Source organism: Octopus bimaculoides, chromosome 14 (assembly GCF_001194135.2).
Source record: "Octopus bimaculoides isolate UCB-OBI-ISO-001 chromosome 14, ASM119413v2, whole genome shotgun sequence".
Classification (NCBI taxonomy): Eukaryota; Metazoa; Mollusca; class Cephalopoda; order Octopoda; family Octopodidae; genus Octopus; species Octopus bimaculoides.
This window is the reverse complement of record NC_068994.1, coordinates 40555379-40562929: the sequence shown is the minus strand read 5'-3', so window position 1 is coordinate 40562929 and position 7551 is coordinate 40555379. Positions and strand designations below refer to the sequence as shown.

General features: G+C 35.3%; 1 protein-coding gene across 3 annotated transcripts in view; it reads left to right on the top strand.

Annotated features, from left to right (window-relative positions):
• The window catches only part of LOC106872383 (protocadherin beta-15), a 259461-nt gene that overhangs the window by 122691 nt on the left and 129219 nt on the right, over window positions 1-7551 (top strand). The window lies entirely within an intron of this gene.

Below are 7551 nucleotides of genomic sequence, written 5' to 3'. Positions count from 1 at the left end.
TGTATGTATGTATGTACGTACGTATGTATGTATGTATGTATGTATGTATGTATGTATGCATGTATGTCCCACTCTTAGACATTCATGCAGACTTGAACACAGCAGAGGACTGAATAACTCTTCCTATTAATTCTTATCTTTCCATTTATCACCCTTATGCTCTTTTGATATTTAACTCCACTGGGCATTCTTTGAGCTTTTAGCCTTTAAGTGTCACCTCATTGTCTTTTGTGCATCTATCCAGTATAGCTTTGCCCATCTCTCTAATCTATGCGTCTTCCATCCTTCCCCCTTTTCACCTTTCCTTTTCTTTTACCTTCTCTTTTGCTTGTTCTTCTACGTATCCTTCCACTGATACTATTCTTTGCTACTCATTCAATTTTATTACTCAACTTGCTAGAAACAATAGCTCTGTCTCCCTCCAATTACACTCTAATGATTTATAAGAAAAGGAAGGATACACTGGATGATATATTCCTAGTTATACAATACTTGGTTTATATGTGTGTATATGTGTATACATCACTCTCTCTCTCTCTCTCACTCTCTCTCTCTCTCTCTCTCTATATATATATATATATATATATCATCATCATCATATATATATTATATATATATATATATATGTAAAGAGAAAGAAAAAGAGAGAGATTGATAAATAGATACATAGGTAGATAGACAGAGATACATAAATAGGTGTATATTTTTTACGTGTTTGTGTATGTGTGTGAGTATGCGTGTGTGTGTGCGTGTGTGCACGACTGTGCGAGTCTGTGTATGCGTGTGTGTTTATTTATATGTGTTTTTTATTTGAAGAATTCAATTCTCTGAGCAATTTGTCATTTGTTATGTGTGTAATATGATTTAGCAAATATATTTCTTGACACATTCATCAATCTTTTGGCTATTACGAACATTATGGCCAACGAAACACTCCACAACTTTGCATCAGGCAACAATACTAAACCTTCTAGGATTATTAATAACTACGAATATCTTTTTTTTCTTATTTTTCTATGGAACAATATTCACTTATTTGTGATTTAGCAATAAGAAATGTAAGCCTTTAGTAATCAAAAAGTTTGTTTGTGTTTTAGTAATCCCGGAAAGTAAGCCAGTTGTCTGCGTTGCCTTAGAAGAAAATAAGTCACAAGAATTTGATGATCGTATTGCCATATGTTGCATAGTTTCAGCTCTGAATAGTTGCTGATCATCTACGAAACATACATAAATCCAATATTGAAGCAAGGTTCATATTTCTAGGATGATGCAGTTTATATGTAGAAACGCTTTTAAACTGCATCAGCACAAATAAAAATGCAAATTTTTACCAATATTATCACATATATTTTCCCAAAAACATTTTTTTTTTTTTGTTTTTTCTGTGGCAACTGCTTACTAGGGGCTCTCTTACTCTGAATTAACAAGCCCTATATAAACTCTTCTCTGTGTGCCAACCTAATATTATCTTTCATTTTCTTATCATACCTGTTGTGACTCACCTCTTTAATGTCATTTAAAATCTTACTTTTGTTTCCTGATTTAATGCTATCACCTGCCCTTTAGGTGGCTTTAGCAAAGGAGTCTGCATTTTTTAAAGGTTTTTGAATTGCCCTTGTTGTATCTACTTCTCTCACTACCACAACAACCCCCTCCTCTCAGTCTTTCTTCCTCATGTCTTCAGTTACAAAATCCTCTCTAATGCCAGTATTTAAGCTATCCCCTATTATGTCTATGCCCTTCCCTGCCACCATCCCATCACCACCACCACACACTGAATCCCTACCTTTAGTCTTTCTTCCTCAAGGCATTGGCCCCTGAAACCTTCTCTTTGCTTGTGTCTTCTTTGCAGATTTTCACCTGCAACTGTTGATGGCATCAAGCTCACTGGTCCCAGAAAGCTTATAAATGTCATAGGCACTGCACTTTCCTGAAGAAAACAAATGAAGACTTAGCAAGTAAAACAAAAAAATTGGGAAAGGGTTTCTGGCTTGAGAAACCATTCCTCTCTCTTCAGTCAGTCTTTGAGGCCCTGAAAAGAGATATAGGCACTACCTTCTCTCCTAACAAAATGATTAAAAAGAAAACCACTTTGCCATTCCTTTCTCAACAGAAATATAACACACTGGAATCGCATTCACCTTTCTGTTCAAGAATGTACATAGCATCAAGAAGTCACAGAGGGAGCTTCTACATAGATGCGTGATCTACTAGAATTAGCAGCCAAATCTACTTCATGCAAATCACCAAAGTTTCTCAGATCACAACTTACCATCAATCTAAAAAAAAAAAGAAAACATTGCATAATGTAGACCCAGGTATATAGTTTCTGATGAAAAGAGGTGATGATCATGGTTGGGATGTTTTTGTTTGTAGGTCTGCTCATCCACAGTTGATGTGAAGCTAAACAGAAACAAATTATATAATTCCAGCTCATATGGTCACAATATCAAATGAAATAAGAGATTTGCCTCTATACATAGGCAATGTGGTAGTAATGTTGTTGTTGTTGTTGTTGGTGGTGGTGGTGGTAGTGGCGATGGTGGTGGTGGTACTGGTGCTGGTTTCAGTGGTGGTGGTGATGACAGTGGTGACGGTGGTGGCGGTGGTTGTGGCGGTGGTGGTGGTGGCAGCGGCGGCGGCAGTGATGGTGGTATTGGAGGGTGGTGCCTACGATGCTAATAATGGTGGCGCTGCTGCTTTCTTTCCTCATTTTATATCTGTGACCACCTGGGTGGAATGATTTTTGATGGAGAGTGTATTGTTGTTGTTGTTGTTGATACTGGTTAACCCTAATTCAGCCCAACTTCAATAAACCTAAGATCAGACATTCCACCCATGACCAATCACCCATTTTTTTTTTAATATATATTTCAGATATCAAGTATCTAGTCCTACGCTATCAATTGTACCTTCAAACATAAGCTCAAAGATAAGATATGATTTTAGGAAAATTGACTGCTATTTTTAACAGGGTGAGCAACTACATAGCAGTTCTCTCTTTAGCTCATAATGAATTTATTTTTGCATAGTAAGATGCTTGCTTTCCAACCACATGGTTCCGGGTTCAGTCTCACTGCATGGCACATTCGGCAAGTGTCTTTCACTATAGCTTCAGGCTGACCTAAGTCTTGTGAGTAAATTTAGGTAGAAACTGAAAGAAGCCCATCGTGCACACATGTGCATATGTGTGTGCGTTTGTGTGTGCGTGTGTTTGTGTGTGTGTCTTTGTGTGTGTCTTTATGCTTGTGTGTGTCTCCCACCACTGCTTGACAACCAGTGTTAGTGTATTTCACTGAAATTCAGCAGTTCAGCAAAAGAGATTGATAGAATAACTGCCAGGCATGAAAAAAAAAAAGTACAGGGGTTACTTCATTTGATTAAAATTCTTCAATGCAGTGCCTCAGCATGGTTGCAGTCTAATGACTGAAACAAGCATAAGACAAAGGATAAAGTAGACTGTCTTCTTAATAGCTATTCACTCAGCAATGAATTAGGGAGAGAATTGTTATTTTTATATCAGTCAGGCAAACTGAAGCAAGCAGAGTTATGTACCTTGCTCTGAAGTACACAACACAATAACAATAGTGGTTAGATTTCAACTTTTGATGATACAGTCAGTAGCCAAACACATTAATCTCTCAATCATAGATATCACTATTGATTAGAGATAATGATAAAGGCAACGCTAATGAATAATAAACATCTTATTGATGATATAGATTTTTTTTATTTTTAAAAATCAAATTAAATCTTTTGATACTATCTCATCTCAGACCACTGATACAAGATGGTAGTTCTCTAATACAGCATCTCTTGTTTTAAAATTCAGCGTAGCCTCGATATAACATGATGGGTGGTGTCTGGAAAATACAATGTGGGGAAGCACTGAGCTGAGCTCAAAAATACTCGTACACCCATGCTAAGTGGTTAGCAATTGAGAAGACACACTGCTGTAAAAACAAATTCATCGTAAGCTAATAAAATAACTTCTGCATAGTCGTTCATCTGTTAGAAATAGCAGCCGATCTCTCTCAAATCACACATTATAAATGATGATGATGATGATTATCAGGAGGGTTCTAAGTACTTGAAAATCTACTGAAAACTTGTAGATACCTAAGGTTACAAGTCATGACCCACTAGCCACATAGATCCTTATTTCTTTATTGCCCACAAAGGGCTAAACATAGAGGGGACAAACAAGAACAGACAAAGGGATTAAGTCAATTACATCGACCCCAGTGCATGACTGGTACTTAATTTATCGACCCCGAAAGGATGAAAGGCAGAATCGACCTCGGCGGAATTTGAACTCAGAATGTAACAGCAGACAAAATACCGCTAAGCATTTTGTCTGGGCTGCTAACGATTCTGCCAGCTCACTAACTAGCCACATAGATCCTACCAAGAATAAGACTAAACCTGGACCGAACCAAAATAGTAACAGGGCTCACAATGCTACATACTGCCCCTAAAATAGCTCTGCTAGGAACAGCCCAGATCTTGCACAACAGTCTAGCGTTTCAATAGAATAAATCAAACAGAACAATCTTCACACACAACACTCATCCGGTACAATGAGCTTTTAATAAATTCAAAATGATACAATATATGCAGCATACACTATGCAATATTAAGGACCAATAAAAATAAAAGAACTCACATTACACACATCATCACACACAACAGAATGCACACTAATATAACAAAAAATAAGAAACTAAACTCCATAAGAAAACAAACTGATGCAAAGCACCAACAGGAGGAATCCATATTCCTCCAGTCCCCTTAAAGCTAAGAAAACAATCCCATACAGACCTCAAGAACTTGGAGTGCATCAAGCAATGTAGTAAAAACTCACATGAAACTACCAAAGAAAAACTAATAATAATGATAGTAATAATAATGGTTTCAGGTTTTGGTGCAAGGCCAACTATTTTAGTGGAGGGAGTAAGTCAATTACATTGACTCCAGTGTTCAATCGGTACTTTACAATAATATAATAATGAAATTATTGTATACAGTGCTCAGGTGCACTGCAACTTGTCAAAAGTGCATATAAAGCATATGCAGTAATGTACAAATGTCTGGGAAGTGAACAGTGTATGAATCAGATACATGCTTGCATGTGTATGGAGGGGAGAAAGTCAGGTGTAGCGTTGGCGAATCTCAGGAAGCATGGAAGTTTTGAAGGATGTAGTGTTCCCACAACTAACAACTGATGCCGGCAGTTTGTTCCATGCTTCAGCAATGCTTAGTGTGAAAAAATGTTTCTGAAAGTCATGGGAGCTGTAGTTATTTTATCAACCCTGAAAGGATGAAAGGCAAAGTTAACCTTGGCAGAATTTGAACTCAGAACATAAAGACAGATGAAATGCTGCTAAGCATTGAACCTGACATGCTAACGATTGTGCTAGCTTACCCATAATAATCCTTTCTATTATTGGCAAAAGGCCTGAAGTTTTGTAGGGTAGGACTAGTTGATTACATCAACTCCAGTACTCAGCTGGTACTTATCTTATCAACCTCAAAAAAAAATGAAGACAAAGTCAACCTCAGCAGAATTTGAATTCAGAATGTAATGAATCAGGAAAAATTCTGCTCAGCATTTTAGTCTGACATGCTAATGATTGTACCAGATCACTGCCTTCTGGGTTATAAGTAATAGCTTGCAATCCATTGGGTTAATAATGCTTTCTTTAATGGAGGCTGCTTCTATGTAACTGAAGTAGACATAGAGTGTGCTTCAGCATGAGCAACAGAAAATATCTGATTTCAGTCCCACAAAAAACTGTCATCTTTTTAAGAAATTCTTAGCCTAATGTTTAATTGCAAGCTATTACCAATAGCTAAGAGAAATCCTTAATAAATACTTATTACATATGCCATAGATTTTTCAACCTTTGCACTCTGAATATTGAATATAGACAGTGTATTTCATAAGAAATACAATTGTGAAAGACTTAAACATTTAGTAAGCTCATATTAGTAAGGTGTTGTAAAGGGTAAAATACCAGACTAAATGCCTTACAGTATTTAGTCTTGATATTTTGCAATTTCTAGAGACTCACTAGTTTTATTAAATGGTATATTCAGAACTGGGTTAATCATTAAGCAAAATAAGCATGTGTTTAGGACATCAAAGGAAGTGGGGAATGGGGTACCACAGAATTGGTAAATGGTTTATGGCACAAAAGAAATCATTTTATATTTGCTGAAATAATATTCAAGGTGGTTTATGCGATCGGAAATATAATTTCAATGTGTTCATGATGTCATAATGATGATCTGATCAAATACTTTGCAATTACAAAAAAGTAGAAAACCTTTCAAATATAAATAAAGTGGAAGTATACAAAAATAAACATTATTTTTCATCTTACTGTTAGTTTTGTTTCATTTTGAAAAATAAGAATTTATTTTATGGTTTATTATCATTATTTTATGGTTTATTATATGGGGGGGGGGGCACCAAAATCTTTTAAGTGCTTAGGGCCACTATGGGTCTTAATCATGCCCTGCCTATGAACCACAGATAAATCATATGTATTTTGTGTCTATTAGTATTTTTATACTTCATAATCAGTTTGAAATTAGGTGTACATTTTCCATCTGCAGCCAGTTGAAATGGGGCCTACAATTCATATTTGGTCTGGGCCTAAGAGCAGTTGAAATGAGGTCTAGAACACACATCTGAATTGGACCTATTACTAACTGAAACCGAGGCCTGCAATTCCCATTTGGTTTGGACCTGTTATTAACATTATATAGATCTAAAAATAAACACCAGATGAATTAATAGAATCAACAGTAAGATTTCTCCATAATTTGTTTTGTAGTCTTGTGACAATGTAAGAAATTCATATTAGCAGCTCAAGATTAGGAACTTTTGTAATCACTGAAATAATGAAATGTCTAAACTTCTGTGATTTTCCTAATCACTCAGCTAATGGTTACATATTTCAAAGTTCTCTGATAGATTATGGCAATAATGATTTAAATTTTCCAAACAATTAATTTCATCTTTCATGTTTTTGCATTTTTACACTATGTTTGAAGAAATAAGGTATCTGAAGACAACCAGACATTAGACCAATTGAAATATAATCTAAATTTCACACAATAACAATTAAAAAATAGAAAGAAAAAAAGAAACTGCAAATGATAAGGTTAACTGTCCAGAAAATTTTAATTATTATTACGTTTAACTAATGCAAGTATTTAAATTGATAATGATAAAATGATTATGGTAATGACACTAATGTTGGCCGGGGTGATGGTGGTATTGTAATGTTAATGGTAGCAGTGATTGTGACTGACAGTGGTAATCGTTATGCTAATGACGGTGATGGTATTAGTAGCAATAATCATAGTGGTAGTGAGTATGAATGACTGGTTGCTATTTATCTCACCATTTTTCAACTTTATACATGCATGTGTGTGCGTGTGTGGATATACAAACATATATATGTAAATGTAAATATATATATATGCATATATTCATACATATATATATATATATATGTATATATATATATATATATATAT